Genomic DNA, 22,559 nt, shown 5'->3' on the forward strand with positions numbered 1-22,559 from the left:
ATATTTAGTTTATGGATATCATTGAAAACAGTAATTGTTCTATAGAAAATTTAAAATTAAAATTCTATCGAAATTTTATCAGTGATGAAGCTCATTGTACCTGAGGAAAAAAAAGCACATAAGTATATGTCGCAAGATCATTGGATCTATAAAGTCTCTAAATTACATATCACGTAGTTTAGAGGTGCGTGATATGCCCGGCCTGTACTTATTTTGAGTTCTGAGAGTGGCATTTAAATGGTGTTGTATTTTACACACAATGGTAAGGTCTTCTAAACAATGTATTTAAAAATTATTTATTAATACTTTCTTGGAGTGAAAACTTATAGCAAGATTGAGTAGATTTTGTTTAATCTCCTGTATCATAAACTAACACAATTATATGGAAGTGCTATTGTAAAAGTCCAGCTGTTTTATCAGAAGTACCTGTTTACTTTAAAGTAGCTACCAAACTCATAAAAACATCTGTGCATATACAATATATGGTTTTAAAGTTTTCGATATTATTCTTTGATAGAAACTTCTATATTAATATATTATAATAGTGATATTTTCATTAATTGAATGGAAATAATATTCCAAAGTTAAAATTGAAGATTCAATACACAATACAATTTTGTGTACTTGTTTTCTGTTTCTGTTTGTTTTATATTTTTCTTTGTTTTTATTCATTTTGTTTTAATTTTATTTTTTTTGCATTTTGTTTTGTATTTATATTTGTTTACAACCGTGCTATAAATAAGACTTTTATTTTGAAGATTTTTTTGCGCTCAGTTAGTGTGGTTGTTCGTTTGTATCTCATTATGATATCATCAGAGTGCCTTTATTTTTTAACCTTAGGCATGCCAGTCCAATTTGCCGGCAATTACACACTAAATAGCAGATATTCTACACAAATTTGTGTAGAGTTTTTTGTTTTTAGTTTTTTTGTTTTGTGGATTCAATTTCATACTTCCGATGAAACGCATAAAATTAGATTTAAATTAAATTTTTTTTTACAATGTTTTTAAAAATAAAATATAAAATGTTCACATTAAAATATATGTATTTTATAAATAAAAAATAATATGTATTTTCTATGGTAACATATTTTTTTAATAAAAATTATTTATAAATTTTAATTTGTATATATATAAAATATACTTCATAATATACACAAAAATTTGTTTGCTTTTTATATAATGGAAAATTTAATAATGTTACAAAATTAACGATACCGACCACATAATTTTCAATTCTGTACCTGTTCACTAATTGATAGTAAAAGTGCAGTTTATTGACGTCACTGCATTATTCCAACAGTAATAATTAATTTCAAATTATTTACCAAGTAATCCATATTGCCATCACCAATATTACAAAATAATTAAAACTCAATTGTCTATTTCACAGTGGGATGGTTTCAATGTTTGAACCACTTCAATGATTCGTGTTGAGCATGTCAAGTGAAAAGTATTGGATAGGTAAACTGTAATATTAAGAGGGGATACAGTGGTGAACCATTGAACAGTATATCATTCTTTGTGGCCTGGTATTCATGGCATTTTATTTTTCTACTTCGAATAGTTTGGTGTCAAATGTCGCGTGTTTATGTTCTTTTAACTTTCTACAAATCAATTTTCACCTTTCAGTTTTCGATAGTTAATACAGAAAAAAAAAATTCAATTAAATGATTTGTAAAATTTTTTTTTTAATATTATGCATACAAAAATATATATGTCTCGTATATCTTAAGATGTTTTAACTGACCTACAAAAGATAAAAGCTTAAAATTCAGTGTTTTATAAATATTTATATTAAAAATCTGTTCGAAAAAAAAACATATAAAGAACATGCGTTTTTTAAATTCTGTATCAAACATATATTACATTAGCAACTTTTAGTGATTATTATTATGTACTTCAAACACATACGTGTGATTATAATTTTATTTATTAGTCAAACAATAGAAACAATCATTAGTATAAAATTTATTTTACTACTTATTGTGCGGAAGTCATTACTTGAATCTAGAAAATGTTCAGTTTATTGCTTAATTGGATTAAACAGATTTTAAAATAAAAAAAAAAATCTAAAAAACAGAACAAATATATATGAAATAAAATAATCTAATAAAATAAATGAATAAAATATAAATTAAAATAATCTAATAAAATAAATGAATAAAATATAAATTAAAATATATTTATATATAAAATAAAAAAAATAAAAAAAATTAAAATAAAACAAAAAATAAAAAATTAAAATAAAATAAAAAATTAAAAATTAAAATAAAATAAAAAATAAAAAAAAATTAAAATAAAATAAAAAATATTTATAAAAGGTGAATTACCAAAAAATTTTTTTATTGGGTGAGTGCTTTATTGTTAAACAAATCTATACATGAATTTATTTATATTAAGGAAAATCATGTTGAAGTTTTAACAAAGTTTATTAATTTCAATATTTATTTACTTGAAATAAGACATGAAGGTCGACCACAAATCTTTCAACATTTACTTAATGACCCATATATCAGTTTGTACGGAACAACATATCTCATATATTATGTTTGTGACATACACGAGGCGCTGATTAGTGTACGTAGTTTTCTTTAAAATAAAATTGAATGTTATTTGCAAATTTTAATAAGTTTTGGTATTAACTACAAATTTGCAAAATGATTTTTTTAATTTTATTTTTATTTACTATTGTATTTTTTTGTTATGTAGTGCTGAAGGTCAAAACCGGCTTTTAAATATCGTATTGACCCCCATTCGTATTTTAAACGAAACTTATGTTCTCGTATAGCGAGTGGTTTTTCGAAAACATATTCGAATGTTGCTATGAAACCCACATTTTTGATACGAGTATATTTAAATTACTAGGAAGATAAAAACAGTTTTTGCTTAAGTATATCGCTTCGATATTAATTTAAAGCGAGTTTTTTAAAACAGATTACTTTTTTAGTTTTTATTTAAAAATTTTCCACTGCTTTAATATTTTATTTAAAACAATTTTGTCTATGAAATTGTTTATTGAATTGAATTCATTTTTTAAAAGAAAATTAAAGAAAACTTCCATGATTCACATATATTGTATATACTTTAATTTCAACTTTTTTCAATAAGAGTGCTAAAATCCTTTACAAGCAATTTGTAAGCCCATGACACATATAAATAGGTTTGAATAAATGCATACTTGTCAGAAATAAGAACGCGCTAGGTACTATCAGTGGGTAGTAAACACTCAATATGATCTTAACATATGTTATGTCTATTACAACCGTTGAGCGTGAACCAGCGTCTTCTTCACAAGTGTGTGCCGGGCTTATTGTTACCAATAATAGATAGATTTGAATGCTTAAATCAAAAAGATGGCTTGATATCAATAATGAAAGGTACAAATTGTTGTTATTTATTCATAATGTATATATACAAGTCTTTTATAAAACTAAATTAAGTTGTTTGAATTAGTGCGTATAAAATCAGGAGCAAGTGAAATGAACACTAATAAAAACTTTATTGTCTTCTCAGCTAAGTGTTTTCTGAAGATGCCTTGTCTTTAATTTGTGATATATCATAACATCTCTAAAGAACTGTTGTGGCTTAAGTCACCACAACAAGCTAAAACTTCTTTGGAAGATGTGATATTTGATAAATTATAGTAATTTTGCTCTTTATGAATCGATCTAATATAAAAAGAATTATATTATATATATTTTAAATTAAATATTTATGCGTTATTTTCATATTGTGATGTTTACGATTAAAATTATGTGATTATATTTCATTTATTTCAAAGGTGTTCAATTTAATGTATTTGAGTTGTATGTATTATTATTTACCCTATAATAATATATACAATGTGTGATCGTGGCAGTTAGGAATTAATCATATTTAAAATTCTGAAGAGAGTTTTTGATAACAATATATATATGATTAAGGACAGAACTGAGATGTTATTAATAAGACCAGTCTGTCGTCGCCACCTGATAATTGATAAGACTTCTAGTCATAATCTTTATGACTGTCCAGTTGTAATCTGGGTGAGGAGAATACTGCTGCATCAGCTTCTATTCGTTTAATATTAGAAATGGCTTTTGACGCTGAGAATCTTGCTACAGGCGCTTCCCTTCCTATTTAATATTAGCAATCTCTTCTGTTCGGTTTAAGTCAATTGCATACGACTATGTTTATAGTGCTCTGGTGTAGTGTGAGCTTAATTTAAAGAATTTATTTATATATGTTTTTTATATTCAACATATAAATACTTTACTTAGTTTTCTTTACTAATTTGTTTACGTTAAGAGTTCAGATTTAGTTGACGTTATTCTTGACGTAAAAAATGTATTAATCTTAATACTTTAACTTATTTTTATTATTAAATGTATAAATCTTAATTTATGTTTTTTTTCGGTTTTTTTTTATTAAAATAACGTGCTAATAAATACTCACGTTTTAATTTTATGGACTTTAACTTTGTGAACGAATGCAATGAGTCCGTTTGTACTTGCTTTATCAGTAAAAAATCTTTAACTGATTTGTCAGATTAAGTTGTAAAAACGTGACGAAAATCTAAATGGTTTATAAATATCTGTTTTTATTTATTTTTGAATTGAGAGTTATTTGTAAAGATTATGAATGTTCTTATCTTACATATTCCTAAATATACTTAGACCTCTAGCCCTCACAGAGTCTTTGTTCAATTTTTATTATAGGTATTACTTAAGAATGATGTGATTATGTGTATACGTCATAGTTCTTGAATGTCAAATTTAAACGCCAAATGAATTCTTTTAGTCATGTGTACGTACAAAAGGTTTAGAATAAATTCCAATCACATTACTATTAATTAACAAAGAATTAATAATAAATTATGTTAGATTTTGATTTATTTGTCAATTAACTCAATGAAATTCGTCGTCAATGTGTCTACTATGACAGCTACAAAACCGCAAGCTTAAGGTTTATTTAAATGCAAACAAAAAGTATAATAAGTTAAATAAAAAAATTAAAAATATTTTAATTATATTATCTTGTCAAGATAACATTCTGAGCTTCTTTTAATTTTATTCCACTGCCTATTCGGTGCTATTAAGTTTGCACCTAAGTTCTGTTTATGTAGGTCCAAATCACTTTTGGCCAGTTGTAACTGGTTCAAGCAGGACCAAATTAGTATCCATTGCAAAATTATATAAAATTTTATCAAAAATTTTTAATAAAAAATAGCAATAGCAACCTTTATATTTAACTTTATCTATTATCTACAGTTCCCAACACACAGACAAATTGTACCGCGTTGGTGTTTTTCAAAATTTACACCCGAATTAAGTTGTCTTGAAATTATGATTTTTGTTTTACAATTATCTCAAATTGCACAGTTTTCAGAAGTAAACAATTAAAATTATTTTATTATATTTTTTGTTTTAGCTTCGAATGTGAAGATTTAACAAAGCAGTGCAATTAAAAAAATTTTGCTAATCTAAATTCCAATACTAAAGTCTATTAACTAAGCAGCGCGTGTCTCAAAGATATGTCCATACAAAAATGTCTAATATTTGTATTAAATATTTATTTCTAAAACGATAAGAGTAAGATGTTTGCGTATTTATTTAGTATTAAGTCTTTAAAATGCATTCAAAGGTTATTAGAAATATAAGTGCATCAGACATTTGACTTTGCTTGATAACACTTGAAATATTTTTTATAATTAATGTTTGAGTGTAAAATGCAATATTAATACAATAAACTTAATAATACATATATATATTTATATAGAAGGGTTTATTTCTTATTAAATGCAAAAGGTTTAAGTGAAGAATCATGTCTGATGGTATTTTACAAGTATTTATTCAGTAATAATATTTGTCCACAAAAATATTATAACACTTAAGACTTGTTCATTTTTAGTTATAATATAATCAAACGACAACCATACTTTTACTATTCCATACTTTTTATTATTCCCTAAGATTAATAAAACAAAATCTTAGTATAAATACGATCTTTACTTAAGGAGTAACAATTTTTAATTTCCGTTTCCGAAAACAATTTACGAAATTAGATTATTTGTGTGTAGTAAAGTATTATAACTTTCAATAACTATAGGACTTATGTCTTATAATAATACTTTCATTTATTGTAGATTAATAATAAAAAATTTAAATTAAATTTTAGAGTGCTTTCATAGGCCCTCAACCCTTTTGTGTGTTAAACTGGGCCAGTACAAAACAAATAAACTACGATCATCTACTAATTCGAAATGCAGATTATGCCTCCAAGATACGGAAACTACTATGCATATTTTTTGTGACTGTCCAACTTTAATAACGCAGATATGAAACTTGTTTCATATTGAATTTCTGTCGCCAGAACAGAATAAGAGCTCTTCTCTAGATTTAGTTCTGGACTTTGTTCACAAACCTTTAAAGGGCTTTGTGTAATCAATAGTGAAATTGATACAATAGGATTTTTCTGGTCGTAGTACCGGCTGCTGTGCGATTTCACGTCAAAGCTTTTAATAATAAAGTTAAGTTTAAATTCAGGAAATCAGTTCAAACTCTATATTGAGTTTGAATATTGACACGGGAAAAATAAATGTGAAATTTATATTATTTATAATTTGGATGTATAATTCTTTTAAAATCAAAAGTTCAACCAAAGTTTAGTTCAATGAATTTAATTAAAACATATAAAATATAGAATAAATAAAATATGTTAAGATGTGACTTTACCGTTCTTGCTTATCCTATATATGAACTTTCCTTTTTTTTTATTTAATATAATTTCATGACAAGCAAATTTTAAAAAATTCCCCCAATCGTGATAATTGGTCTTCCTAATTCAGTCACGATTGATTACCCAAATTTGAACAATAACCCTGCGTTTTTGTCAACAGTGTGAAGGCTTAATTATGAGGTAATTAGTTGTCATTGATTGATATTATTTTTTACGTTTCAAAGGAATATACATATTTATATATATATTATATTGACGCACAAAAAGTAATTGATGTAATTATAAACACAATCATTGAACTTATTATTTTTTAATTTCATAACTGTGTAAGACCCCGACATTATATTCGTTATTCACCAACTTATTTTACTATATATAATTCATATAAAAGACAGTAATTGATTTATTAGATGCTGCCTTTGGCTTACGTTAGATATCTTAATAAAGATACAAAAAGACAATACATACTTTTATTTCTTATATATTATTATGTTGAGGGTAGTTGACTCAGTGCACTTGAGCACTTTTACTCTCTATTAACTACAAGGTTTCTTCATAACCCCGCTCTACGCCATGACTAGATTATTGTTTATAACTTCAACAGACTAAGGAATAATTGATCTCAGATCTGCATATCCCCTGAGGAGCCTGTAATATTCGAATATCTATGGAACATTTATTCTGCTATGCTATCTATTCTCCTAGTAAGCTTAATTAATATTAATTGTTATCATTAGATATAGCACTTGCTTTGAAATTTTAGAAGTTGGACATTTATACACTCAGTATGCGATATATGAATAATAAATCGTTGTTTGTTAATTTTTAAACTATTGTGTATAGAAGTACGGAGATTTCAAATCATAAGATACGAGTGAATAAATTTCTTAAATCGTGAGTCCATGAGCAAACCTATATGTATATGTGTTCATTCAATAAAATAAAGTATTATAAAAATTGCTGATATCATCTATAATTTAGTATGTTTAAAAACCGATGTTAGCATATATGGTATGTCATCAATCAATATTGCTTTTGTTATATCAATTTATATTGAAATATAAAGGAATTTCATGTAAATAATTCTTTCTGTATTTATATAACTTTATCATTTATTTATAAATTTGAAAAAGTTCTTGTTCACTAAAGCCTATTCCAAATTTAGAAATTTATAATAAATTGTTATTTATATATTATATATGTTTAATTATTTTCATAAATTTTCAAGCACTTTTTTGATATGCTTATTGATTAATTTTTCAGTTTTATTTAAAAAACTACTTTATTAATAATATAAAATTATTTTTTTATCTTCTCTAATCTTGAGCAAAGTCTCTATAAATGGAACTGTATTACTGTATTACTTTTATCTTCAATATTGTCTGGAACTGATATCGCTTTTTTAAAATTACAAATTATTAATAGTCTTTATTTGTAGGTGCTTTGCTGCGTACGTACATATATATATTTTTAAAAGATTTTATAAATAAGTTACTAATTTTCTAAATTACTGTAACTTATACTGCTGTTATCATTACATTATCTTTAAAATACATACATATATTATTAATAAAAAACTTATTCATGTTAATGAATATAATGATAAAAAAATTTAATATTATTAATGTAGGGTTTTAATGACTTACATTTTTTAAAAGATAGCTTACTAAGGATTAAAATCATATTAAGTGAAAATGTAAAAATTAAAAAAATTGATTACTCATTGTGTGATTTATTGTTCTGAAAATAATTTTACCATTATTTTTCTGTGCAGTTTTTATGAAATTCATTAAATCATGTGCTGCTATATTCGTAGATAATTTGCATTGGCAAATAGCCAGTTGAGTAGCACTTTATTGCTTTATTAAAGCACCGTAATTAGTAGGTGCTTTGTAGTTCCTTTGTTTCTTAAATATTATTTTTTACCATACAAGTATTGCTTTTTATAAACTTAGTTAATATCCTTTTATAATACTGAAGTGTCATTGGTATTGATTTGATATACTTATGGTAAAAAAGTTAGAGAAAGAAAATTCTTGACCAACATTTTGTAATTTTTATAATAATAATATGATTTTATTGGTTTTCTTTTTTAAATATACAATATAGATTTTTTTACTATAATATAAATCGAAATAAATTTATTTAAGTATAAATAAGTAAATAAATACAAAATAAATTATAATTTTTTGACTTAATTTATGTGGGTGTAGTATGTTGATCCTTTTTTCGAGTCAGCGCAACTGGGCACTTTTATTCTTTGATAGCTGGGGATACTACAGGGTCCCACCCATCTCATTGACTAATTTATGTATTCCCTACAAGCTTTATGATTATTCAGTGATTGATCTAAGATCTGCGTACCTTCCCGTGCGGAGAGTGATTACTCTAAGATTAGATAGTGGTAAGTAGGATAGCCTGTCAATTTTCGCTTATATTTTCAGGGCTCTGTCCCTTATGTATTTTTTGATGTGGGTGTAGTGATCGCAAACATTTATTTAATTAATTTTAATTATTCAGATATTCTTATTTACCTATTACATCATAAATACGTGAAATTTTTTATTATTTTTTCATGCCATCAACATTTTAGTTTTCAAATAATATTATTTAATAAATATTTTATTGCAAAATAATTGTTATTATACTACTATTAGTAAGGTATTCAGACACTAGTTATGGTTAATATTTTCAGTTGGAAAGTTTGTTATGTTTATTGTGTATATATGGTATTTTTATGAGTTTTTATTTACTACAGTAATTGCGCATAATTTTAATAATAATAAATATTGTTATGTAAATATTTAGAGCAAAACCCATTGCGAGTATTGCGAGTGGAATCTTACACCCATATGGATGGCCAAACCACTTAGTGAAGTAAGCACACTTCTAGTACTTCTGTTTTGAAACCATTTAGATGTTTTTGTATTTCATATTTATACAAGTGATATAACTAATAAATTATAATATTTTCTTTTCTACCATTAGTTGTTAGGTTGCAATTTGAATTTTCGTAGTAACTCAATTGAACGCAAGTCCTTTTCAATAAATGAAATCTGATAACTTCTTGGCTACTGCATAAAAAAATATTAATTTTAATTTTATATATATATTACCTTATTGTTCTTTACATAAAGTACGCTTAATTTATCTGTAACCAGTAAATTTGTTCTCTACTTCTAAGTCATATTTTACCATTGAAACATATATATCTTTCTATACAAAATTTATTTTATTGCTATAATCTAACTAATTGAACGAAAATTATTTTTATTATATGAATTCATGTATGAATTAGTCACAGTCGCAAAAATGTTTATATTTCAGTACAAAAAATAACTCAAAATTCTTTAGCTTTGAAGAATATTCATTGATTAAAAAACAATTGAAAATATTTCAAAAATAGATAGTTTTTAATACTATTTGTTTGCTTTGCGAGTTTTTATAACGAGTACATATTTGTGGGCGGAATTTTTATTTCAAGAAGTCTGTATATCTAGGTTAAAAATAAATTATTACATTTTATTAGTTTTTCTATCGATAGCCGTTGTTGATATTATTTTTTGCAAAAAAAATATGTGCAAATATGCAAATATTTTGTTTACGGGTGTTAGTCCGGTGAAGTCATTCAAACTAAAGTCAAAGTTTTGGATTTGTAATTTTCCATACAATTATTCAAAATTATTTATTATTAGAACTGCATGTGATTAATAAAGATATATTCATTTCTATATTTTTAAGGTCTAATATGATGTTTATTAATTTTTTACAAGACTTAGAAGACAGGAAAAACATTATTCGATACGTTAAATCCTTAACATTTAGTAGGATCTGACATGTAGTCACTTTTAAAGAAACCAACCAAAAATTATGAACAGTCATATAACATAAGAAAAATACGGGCAACGATTGCTTAAATGGCAGATTAAAAACTAGATTTTCTGCAAGTGAAAGTACGAGTAAGCAGGCAAACTAATAGCACATTCACACTGAAGATGATTTGCCATACAAACTGCAGTCATATAAATGAACTCATTATTAATGAGCTCGAATGCAACCCTTGAAAATTAATTTCCCACAAGGGAAATTATGAAAATTTAAAATATATGTCATATGTTTTTTTAACATATGTAAAATGTAAACAAACAACAGCTGAGTTGTAAACAAAGCCATTGTAGAAGTAAATATTTAATAAAATCTTTTTTTTTATTATTGTATCTGTAATTGATATATAAAATATATAAATAATTTAACATACCAGTTATATATATAAGTGAAGTTTATAAAAGTTCTATCAGCTGCATAAATAAGCTCATTATAATGTGCACGTTCACTCATTAATATAAATGAGCAAATGCCTAAATGAAACAGTGTGAATATATTATACGGCTCACGGTAATTTGTAGAGTTAAATTATGTTTATGAAATATTAGTTACAGTAAAAAAATTTAAATAATTATATGTAACCTATATAAACAAAAAAAATATTATACAGCTAAATCTTACCAAGGATTAAATCATTTTTAGTAACACTAATTTTTTAATTCGTTTGAAAATATATATTACTAATTTCAATTCAATTTAAAATTATCTTGCTTAAAATTTTATCAAGTTGAAACTATTAACTTGATAGTACAAATACAAAACATCTGCAAAAGTAACATTTGAAACAAATTATTTTAAAGAGTTCAATATGAATGAGGGGTACTCCCCCTCATAATATTCATTTCATGTTACGAGTAATTCAAATTTGTCACTTATAGCAATTATCATAGGTAAACAATGCACTTACGAATATAGCAGCGAATTCCATTTTTCATTCTGTGACAAAGTCGAAAGTTCAAAGATACTTCTTAATTTTTTTTATCTGCAAATTTTTGCAATATTTTCATTACTTCGAAGATTTTCAATTTCAAACAAATGTTTTGATGCGATTCTTTTCGTATTGTGATTCAATACGATTCTTTTTATATATTTTTAAATTGCTTCTATTTTAATTGTTTTTAATTTTTTCTCTTGTCACATGAAATTATTCATCAGTCACATTTTTTTATGAATGCTCTATGAAGATTTTATCGGTTACATATGTTCCGTAAGTAGATATATGATTCGTTTGAAAAGTACTAATATCAGTAAGAATACTAATTTAAAAGTATTTAACTTTCGTTTTAATACTCGTTCTTTTTGAAAATAACGCAGTACTGTTCAGATTCTACATATATGTCTTCTTTAGTTTTTCGTCTTGGATATTTACAATGCTTCACAATGAATTTGTCTTTCGCAAACTGTGACTCAGCGAGATAGTATGAAGAGGTCTGTTATTTTCTGAGAGATAATTAAACTGTATTTGTAATTTTTATATATTCATATATATTGTAGTAAATATATTTATCAGCTATTTACACAGTCGTTACATATTTTAAACTGCGTTTTAGAAATACTCAGACGTTGTTTTCGATTCTGCCTTTATATTATTGCTATTGAGAGGTTTTGCAAATTAAAATATCTAATACTTTTATAGATAAAGTAAATTTAACAAATAATTTATTTAAAGTATACAAATTTTTAATACATTTTAACAAGTTAAGTGTTGTAGATCACTTTACCCTTCTGTGGGGGGCTTATACCTATTACGTACTTAACGCAGCGTCTACACTGAGAAGACTTTGATGACTTCTGCCAAAATCTAGTCAGTGTAGATGTCGTTTAATGTTGCCCTTTAATGTTCGAACATATTTAAATGGTCCGCTGTGCTTGGTTTGAACTGGTCCGCTGTGCTTGGTTTGAACTCTCAATTACGAACCTATTCGAACAATAATATGGTCGAGGATTAAAAAAGCTCGAATAATATTTGAAATATTACTATTGTATTTAATATTTAAATTATTAAAATAATTATTTTGGTAATAAAGAGGACATTTGCGAGTACATTAGTAACTAATATGTTATATTAGTATTATGTGTAGTACTAATATTATGTGTAGTATCTATATTAATGTATTAATAATGTATGTATTAATAAAAATACATATTAATTAATGTATTAATAAAACCTTAGATTCTATCTTAAGTATTTAACAATCAGTTTTATAATTAATTTTAAATGTGACAGTAATCGTATATCTTAAATTTAATCGACATGAAGTTTATCTAATTGTGAGGTAAACACGTGATTTAAATATTTCAATTTTGCTTGTTCATAATAAATGATTTATTCATATTTTTCATTATTTATTTAGTTAATTTTTTAATAATAAATTTGTTTTGTAAATTTACTTTAGAGATAATTATTTTCTTTGTAAAATTTATTTTGGTGAACTGAAACCAAAACAATGATAGCTTTTTATATGCTTATCTTTCTTAGGATAATATTTGTAAGGTAAAGCAATATCTTACAATAATAAAAAACTTCTTATTCTATTAAAAAAACACTAATTTATAAAAATCAGCAATAATAATATATTGAATATGAATAAAAGTAAAATTAGTTACAATAAAATAAATTAAATAACATTTTAATATTATGTATAATATAAAAACAAAATATCAATAAATTATTTATAAGAATTGTTTAGAATTATATAACTTACAAATAATGAAATGATGAAAAAAGCTTTATTTATAATAAAAAATCACCCAACGAACCAGCTAATTTCATAAAAAAAAATAAATAAAAATAAAAAAAAATAAAAAAAAAATTAAAAAATAAGCAACAACTAAAGCTATTTGCAAACAATATTTAAGAATAATGAAGTAAGATGAAATAAACAGTAGTGAAAGTGTCAGTGAACTGCACTAAAAAAGACATAATAAGAAAATGAAATAAAAGTATGAATTCATCAAACTTCTGTAGAAATTGTATATATAAATTTTTCATATATTAAAAACTTGCGAAAAAAAAGAAAGTAAAAAATAATAAAATATTATAAAACTAAATCAAAATAAAATTTAACTCAGTTTGTATATATAATATAAAAATGTGATAAAAACTATAATAAGTATATGAATGATTAAGAAATATTTACAAGTTTAGGGTACGAAAAAGTCAGCACAGTGGCTTGGCCACATTCTTATGCATCTCAATTAATTGACAAATACTTAATGAGCAGGGGTTTCCGATCATGATCATGTTCAGTAGTCGGTCAGTATTTCATCAGACAGAATATATTTCAATTATTTTGTGGTTTTCTAATACTTGATTCAGTGTACATGACTTCATTGTCGATTTGTTAAAAGCTTAGATAAGTTTAAAAATGAAAGAGAATTCAAATCGTTCGATAAATATTTTATTTAATTTTTGTACAAATATTTTTAACTTTCTACAATACAATATCACGTGTTTGACAATTTAAAAAGTATTAAAAAATTATCTGAAAGAATGTATAATTATTATTAATCAGTTAATAATTAAGTGCTGTGAAATGTTGTTGTAAGTTCTTAAGTAAATAAATTATAATTAATAAGTTAAAGTATTTCGTATCTTGGCTTTTGTTTAGTTCAGACATTGACATGAAAGCGTGTCTGACGTCTTTTGTCGTATATATTTAAACTATTTTTAATGCCGGTATTGATATTATTGTAATCTATTACTTTCGCCCAAATTAATTTTATTTGCAAAATTCATGTGCAAATATTTATTTATAGATTAAAAGCAATGTGTTTCATTTATTGTAGCGGCTTAATTTTTTAGCTTTCTAGGTCTGGTCTATACCTAGATTTGGTGGCATGTTCATTTATTGGCTTTTGACAAATTATTTACTTTGTAATTAGTAAATACTCGCATACATCTATTATCTGTACGAAATGATTGTGTACAAAAGTATCAAGAAAATACAAAGTACATGTTTTTGTTTAAAAAAAAATGGAATGTAGCTTAAGTGTTTTGTGCTTGCATTTAAATCGAATGGAAATGAATGAGAATTAAAACCCTTTCGTGACCACTTTAATATCCTAAAAAGCGAATTGATCACGTACTGCAGACACAATGGAAGCCAGTATCTCATTGACGTCAATTGTTTTCTTGTTTTCGGTCTTTTGTGAATTGTTCTAGATTATGGTAAGGATTTTATTATATAGGATAAATATACAATTGAAATAATTTAAATTATTAAATTGAGTACATACTAACAATTTTTTTTTTGTAAGAAAACTTCAATCCTTTTTATATCAATTACTGGTTAGGTCTTATTTGTCAGTGAATATTTGTCTTGATAAAAATGCTGTACAAATATAAAAATTTGGAGTATATCTTATACTTTTTATTATGTAATTTATTGATTTTTATTTTAAACTCTTAACTTAATTGCTAAAAAAATGACATATTAGATTTGTTAAATTGTTTATAACATTTTAAAATGTTGTTGTGATAACCCATGGAGATTTATATGGCAAATAATGTGAAAGATGTTACATATAAGTATGCATTGGTAAGAATATAGTTAAGTAAAGGAAGTGAAAGGGAAGTAAAGGTTTACATCTCCAAATAAATAAAATGATTCAATTTTGCAGTTTTCGGTAGCTAATTTCACGGTCTCCTGTACTACTTTCTAATAATGTTTGAATAATTTGAGACGGTTGTGCACGAATATATCAAAACTGAAATCGTTGCTGGCGCATTCAATATAAACCAATGATTTTAAGTACTTTCATAGAGAGTAGTCCACCTTTGTCAGAGCATACAACCTTAACAACCAGTTAGCAGGTTCGTTTTTAAAGGTTATGTTGTGAAGAATCACTTACTTCAATAAGTCGATGGTTGGTCGTAAAGTATGAGATGTGACATCAACTTATTGAAACAAAAGGCATTTCAGATCATCGTCATAATGTACTTTATTGTTTCAAGTTCACATTTTGTTAATAATATGTTCGTTATATAAAGACTTATTTGAACTTTAATATTTATATCTATGATCAAAATCTTTTGAAGTGAAGATTTCATGATAGCTTAGGTTAGGTTCGGAAGGCGCGTGCTGACAGTTGTCGGCATTTCCACTTGGAGGCATATTGAGGGTCATTGTGATGCCCTCAAAAAATTTTGCTGGGAGAGGCGAGATGCTAACCTTTATTATTCTTATTAAAACATTTGGTTTTCTAGATGAAGTTGAGGAGATCCGATAAGTTTGCTTTTGTTATCTCTTCCAAGTCAGTGAAAAAGCGATCTTAGTCCTGGAAGAGACACAGAAAGTGGTTGATAGATTCTACCTCCTCTTCAACTTGACAACTCCTGCATAATCCACTTGTTGGAGTAAGATTTTATTATACATAGCCCGTTGATGTTATCAGCCTATAAAGTGAGCCCAACAGTACATTTTTAGAATCTGTTGATAGTTGATAGATTATCACTTTTCTTACAACAAAACTGGAAATTTTGCTTTCTAACAAAATCTCTAAGACAGAAGGTGATCATTATTACTGAGCGCTGAAGCGGTATGCATATAATATATGTCTTATAGAACACTGGTTTTAGATATAAATTTTTACAATTTGCAAACGTTGCTTAGGTGGGCAGAAGTCTGTCTATTCTTAAATATTCATTCCATTCTTAATAATTGTTAAATATTGTATAATTCATTTGTCAAATTTTTAATGAAACTTGTCTTTAGATAGGTGCTGCCATTAAGTATTTCTAGTGTTTTTTTTTTGTTTGTTATGCTACAATTCAATAGATCATCGTCAATTGCTTACTTATAATTGTATTGTTATTCTCAGCTAAAAAATATTATTTTTCATCTCAATTCTTCTCATTTTAATATTTTTTTCGAAGTTAGTCTGTTCTATTTGAGATTGTCGTCTAATAGCAGCTGCTGCAGGGGTTTGTACATGTACAGGCCAATATGCGAGACGTACTGTCGGATTTTTGTTGTTTACAAACAAGTATATAGAAGACATTATCTAAACTTATGATGATCATGCATATATAATGTATATAAACTGTTTCAATTTATATTAATTGTTGCAGTTATCAGCCTTTGAACTTGGCACAGTTTGGTTTTAACCAGTTTTAATTATAAAAATCTCTGAATTAATTTATTTTGTATTTGTTTATTGTTTCGAATTGAACTCAGACTCAGATGCTTTTTTTTGTTATGTATTTAATAAATAAGCAAACTACATTGTAGTGAGTTTTAAGTGTTTTTTTTATAAAGAGGTAAATATTATGAAATTATACATTTTTGATAAAGAATGACTAAGATTAACGAAGATATAGATAGTTGTAGTCATTTAAGTAGATTTTATTTGTTATTTTCATCAAGTTTATGAAATTTTGTTACTATGTGCAAATAAAAGAACTATATTTTTATATTTCCATTTTTGTTTTTAATTTTATTTTGTTGTTGCTGTAATTAAAACAAAAACTCAGAAATATTGCTGTCTTTTGTTTAAAATTATTACAAGTGAAAAAAAAATTGTCTGTATTATCGTATACGAGTATTTTTGTCGATATATAATTAAACGACTTTAAATAATTGTTTATGCATTACCTTATTTACAAAAGTAGTATTTTTATATTTTGTTTATTATGTTATTTAGTATTAAGTAATCAAAACATTCACAAAAACGATGTGTGTGTTTTATAAAAATATGAGGAAGCGCATTTTTGATCGAATTTCAAAATATTTTGTTTATTTTGCAAATATAAATAAATACTTAATCGAATGTTTATTTCTTTTATCAAAAACGAAATTCATAACACTTTTAGTAAAGTAATACTTAAGTAAAATTTTACCCATATCCGTTTAAGTATTGTAAGTAACTTATATAATTTATAATATAAAAATGACGTATTTTTGAATTTATTTTCTAGTTTTTCTATAATTTTTTTTTAATTTTTGCAAACTAGTAAAATATAATGTCTCAATTTCAGTAGTAAGTGAAAAATACTTCTTCTTCATTGGTGGTTTCACCAAAATCGAGTTGTGGCATGACATATAGATGGGGTAATGTTACATGGATTATAAAGACGTGAATAAGTAAGGTGAGATGTGAATAAGTAATGGTAGTGTTAGAGAGGAGGAGATTAATTAGGAGCAAAATGGATTAGGGACTGGATGGGAGATAAATGGAAGTTAACCAGGACTAACGCACCGAAACTTGGCCACTTTTATGCGACAGATCCAAGGATCGATTGAGCTCAAGCTTGTATTTGCGTTGAGGCTGCAAAACCCTCTGCTGTACAGTTCCTTTTGCGAGTGCTGAACGGCATTTGGTCGTCCAACTCGACAAGTAGGTCCGCGTCGTAGACCCAAGCATGACGTTTCATATACTTCTTACGTGAATATAATCCTTGGTGTGTACTTAACATACTTCAACCATGTAGCGGAATGGGCATGCACCTTGGAGCAACTAATCTTCAACGTACATACGATAAGATCACTTACTCTATGATTTGAAAAGTTATAATAAGCTATTCACACGACACAAGTGAATGCCCATTAAACCTTTATTTTGCCTAAGTTGTTAGTGTTTTACATGTATTAATATTTTTCAAAATGCCATTGCAGAAAGAGATTATGGATTTTTTTATGATCTAAAGACAAGCAATATCGCTTAGTTCATAAAAAAATTATCTGTTTAAATATTAACATATTTTCTCAAACTATTCATAAGTGATTAAATCAAAACCAAGTTTAAATAAAGAAAAAAAATAAACTATGCGATATAGCACAAGATCAAACCGAATGGTGGTCTATATCTAGTATTTTGCTTTTATAATACCTACATTTATCACTACAATCTTTCAAGAATGAAGAAATGAGATTCTTCTTTCTATGCGACATTATTTAATGCTGCTCCTTCGTGGAAGCCACACTTATTTTAGCTACTTAAGCTTTAAAAAAATGTCTTCATTAGATGTAGCGTTAAATTCGTAAATCTTAGCACTACTTTTAATTCTTATATTACAATTTACCATTTCTTCTAAATGAATTTCAATATCTCGGAATTAGATTTCGTTTCCGATTTAGATTTTATTTTTATCATTATATTATTTTGAATTTTAATTGTCATAATTAGGAATTTTAAAATACGTATCATAAGATGCAATATTTTTATGTTATTTATAACACGTCTTAAGATTGATTATTATATTTTCAATTAGTAAAAACAAATGGTGGATGTTTACGAAATTTTTAGCTGATAAATTAGCAATTGTAATTGTCATAAATTAAATGATTTTTTTTTTAAATTTATAAACAAAGCTTATCGATTTGCTATAAATAAGCCTTGTCAACTTGTAGGTTTTATTTGTTTTGAAATCTATTTTAGGTTCAAATTTAAAAATAATATTCCTAATTTTTACAAATTTACACTGCAATCATCAGTGCAAAAATTATTTCACATAAAAGTTAAAAAAAATTTTATTTTCATTACTTTTAAATTATCGTATAAGTGTCAAAATTTGCTTTAAGATTTTTATTGTATTATATAGAAAATCTTACTTACAATTTTAGGGTTGTTGAGGCAACCTCTCTGTGGACACTTCTTAAGAATCATAAAAATCATTTAGAAATTATTGATATATAATTAAGGAAATTTTTGTAAATTTTTTTTTTTGATTTATTTTTCTTTCTTCACTTTATTATAAAACTTGTTTAAATAAAAAAATTAACTTCTAAGTAAATTTTTTATATAAAAAATATTGTGCTATTTTTAAATAAAAGAACCCTAGTCTTTCGCACAAGTTGATTCTTCTTCGATTTAATTTGATTTTTTTTTAAAATTAACTTTGCTTAAATTCATTCAATTTAAACGATTTAATTTTCTTAACGAAAATTAAAATGTGTGAAATTTGTCGTGTGATCGTGTGATGTATTAATAATGTTGATCATTTGATTGCTTAATTAAATGTTGCTCATACCACAGGACAATCATTTACTCAATACGTGTTTATAATTTAAATAGCTTATGAATTTTATTTATTTTTATGTTATTATTTTAACTTACAAATAAATGTTTATTTTAAAGCAATCATATTTTTCGTGTCTGTAGTATTTTCAGTATTGTTTATTTTAATATATAATATATATTAATATTATATAGACATATTAAATTTATATTTTAAATAAATTCTTTGTTTTTTTTTAATAGAAGATATTTAGCATAAATGTTTTGCATATAAACTTAATTTAATTTTTATGAAATCAGAATTTGTATAGTACTTATAAAATAAAATAGTTTTTTATTTTATAATAATTTGTATAATATATATAATATTATAATTTGTATAATATTATAGTCAAACTTCCATAACTCGAACTAAAACGAGTGCAAGAGGTTTTTAGAGAGCAAACTACATACAATTCTGCTTGTTTAACTTGAACTTCAATAATGCGAACTTCCCTATTGTCACAAGTCAATAGAAATATGGGAAAGTGCATTTTATTATTCGGATTTTTGTTTTAAGCACGACCAAATGTTTTCCTTTTTCCAAACCAAATGTTTATTTTTTTCTTTATTATGTTGCCAAAGAAAATGCCAGTCGCTGACAAACTGTACTCAAACGATAGCGCACTGCTTTTAAAGGCTGCATTTAGTCAATTTCCTACATACGACGAATAGGACGACATTCCTTTAATTTTCTTGAATAACACTGATGAAGACCGTAAATGAATGTACAAGTAAAGTAAATAAAATAACTTCCAATGTTACTCTTAACCATTATATTCTATTGAGCTTGACAATGAAATTTGTAAATCAAGCTTTCCTATATTATTGAGTATTATTGCGTACCGGTTGGGAACCACTGTTCTATGTTATCATATTTATACTTAAAATTCTAATATACGTAAAGTACATTGCATATTGTATTTAGTAACACAAGCAGAAAAAAAAATTGTGATCACATTTGCTAATTATAATTAATGGATGTCTTCGTTAATTTAATTTGTATCATATATAATTTTCCTACCGTAAATAGTAAAAAGTAAAAACAAAACAAAACAAAATCAAAAAACAAAACCAACAAAAGATAGCACAATAAAATATTTTTTACACTCTCAAACTTCAGTGTGCAGTGTTGTTCTTAATAGTAAAACAAAAGCCGCTCTCATTTTTATTATTTTAATTAATACCAAACACAAAAAAGTTCGATACTCTCTCCATAATTTTGTCTATGTTTTTCTCTGGTCTTATGGCTGGCTGAGCGCACGTAAATGAAAGCAAACACTTGACATTGCGCCCGTTTCTTCAATTTTGCTACCATTTAATTTACACTGCTGTGTTTGCTCTAAAAGCTTGTAAAAAAAACTCTCTTCTGCCAATTCAATAATTTTTTGTTATTACTTTTTGTTATAATCTTTTTGCTCTGATTTACCGGTGCTAACAAATAAACTCATGCTTGCATACACGTAAAAAAGATCGTGTCATCCCTGTTAATGAGAGCGAGGTGGGAGAAATAACAAAAGCAACAAAAATAACAAAAACAACAAGAACACAAAACAGATACGCGAATACATTCTTTAAGGCAAAAATTTGTATATAATTTGACTTGCGGCTAGGAAAATAATTTTACTAGTGATTTTGTTTTCGCAAGGAAAACAACGAGCGGAAAAATTCAAACAAAAATACAGGCGATTTAACAAAATTTCGCAATCAATCAGTTTTTTAATTTATTTAAGTACGAGTAAAAGATAAGAAACTTATTTAAGCGTACCTTAATGCCTTTAAGTATTTGTTTTGAAAAAACATTTTTCATATTTTTGCAATGCGGTGAAATAAATTTAATAACATTTGCTGCATATATTGTGATAGTGTACGCTTCAAAAATAATGTGCCAAAGAACCTGAAAAAAATTTACACTTTTATATATTAAAACGGTAAAGCTAAATTGAATTTAATTAAAGTGTATCAAGTGATTTCCGCTTGACATGAATAATAAATCAAAATTTATTAGAAATTAAGTAAATTGTATCAAATCAAAATAAAGTTAAAAGTGCTTTGAAAGTATTCAAAAATGAAAAGACAATAGAAGCTTAATTATTTAAAATAATAAGTTTTTTTTTGAACCCAAGAACTATAAGAAATTTGTTTAAAAAAATTGCATAACTAAGGGGCGCTGAATGCTGCTTCAAACTTGGTTTAAAATACTCAATAATAAACAAAAGAAAAACAATTCCATTTTACAATTCCAAAAAATGACACCAAGGATAATTACATACTTTTTGGTAGGTTAATTTTTATACTTTATATTATTTTTAAAATTATGTAACAATAAATTTTTATATTCAAGAGTAAATCTTTCAATGACGTAATAATAAATGTAGAAAATTATAATTTATTTCATATAAAAGTAGTTATGTATTATTAAAAGATAGATAGGAATCTTATTTTTAATTAAACTAGTTTACATATGGTAAACTAGGCTTTTTATGTACTTCACATATCACAATAATATATTTTCAAAAAAAAAAATTCCAACAAGTTTTACAGTGCAATTTGGTCAAAAAAAAAAAAAATTTTAAACTGTGTATTCGTAGCTGTACCAAAAACATACTGTACCTACATACTATACTGTACATAAATCTTTTTTTTTTGACAATTGATAGCAACTCTGCGTTTTTGACAGTAAAAATGGCTTCCTTGAAGGCAATTTTTTTTTGCGAAAGAATGTCATAAAAAAAATTAAAAATTAATTAATTTGTGGTTATTGATTTTGTAAAAAAGGTGCATAATCATTCTAAGTAAAAATTCTTTTCTTTATTTTTTTTTATTTTACTTTCATTTTCGAAAACTCGTGAAATCAAGTTAAAATAATTCTACCATGCTGATCATTCTGGTAAGGCAGACTAAAAATATAGGAAGCCTGGTCGGAGCGTCTTGCAACCAAATGCAAAGCTCAATTAA

The sequence above is a fragment of the Teleopsis dalmanni genome, chromosome 2 (assembly GCF_002237135.1).
Source record: "Teleopsis dalmanni isolate 2A chromosome 2, ASM223713v2, whole genome shotgun sequence".
Taxonomy (NCBI): domain Eukaryota; kingdom Metazoa; phylum Arthropoda; class Insecta; order Diptera; family Diopsidae; genus Teleopsis; species Teleopsis dalmanni.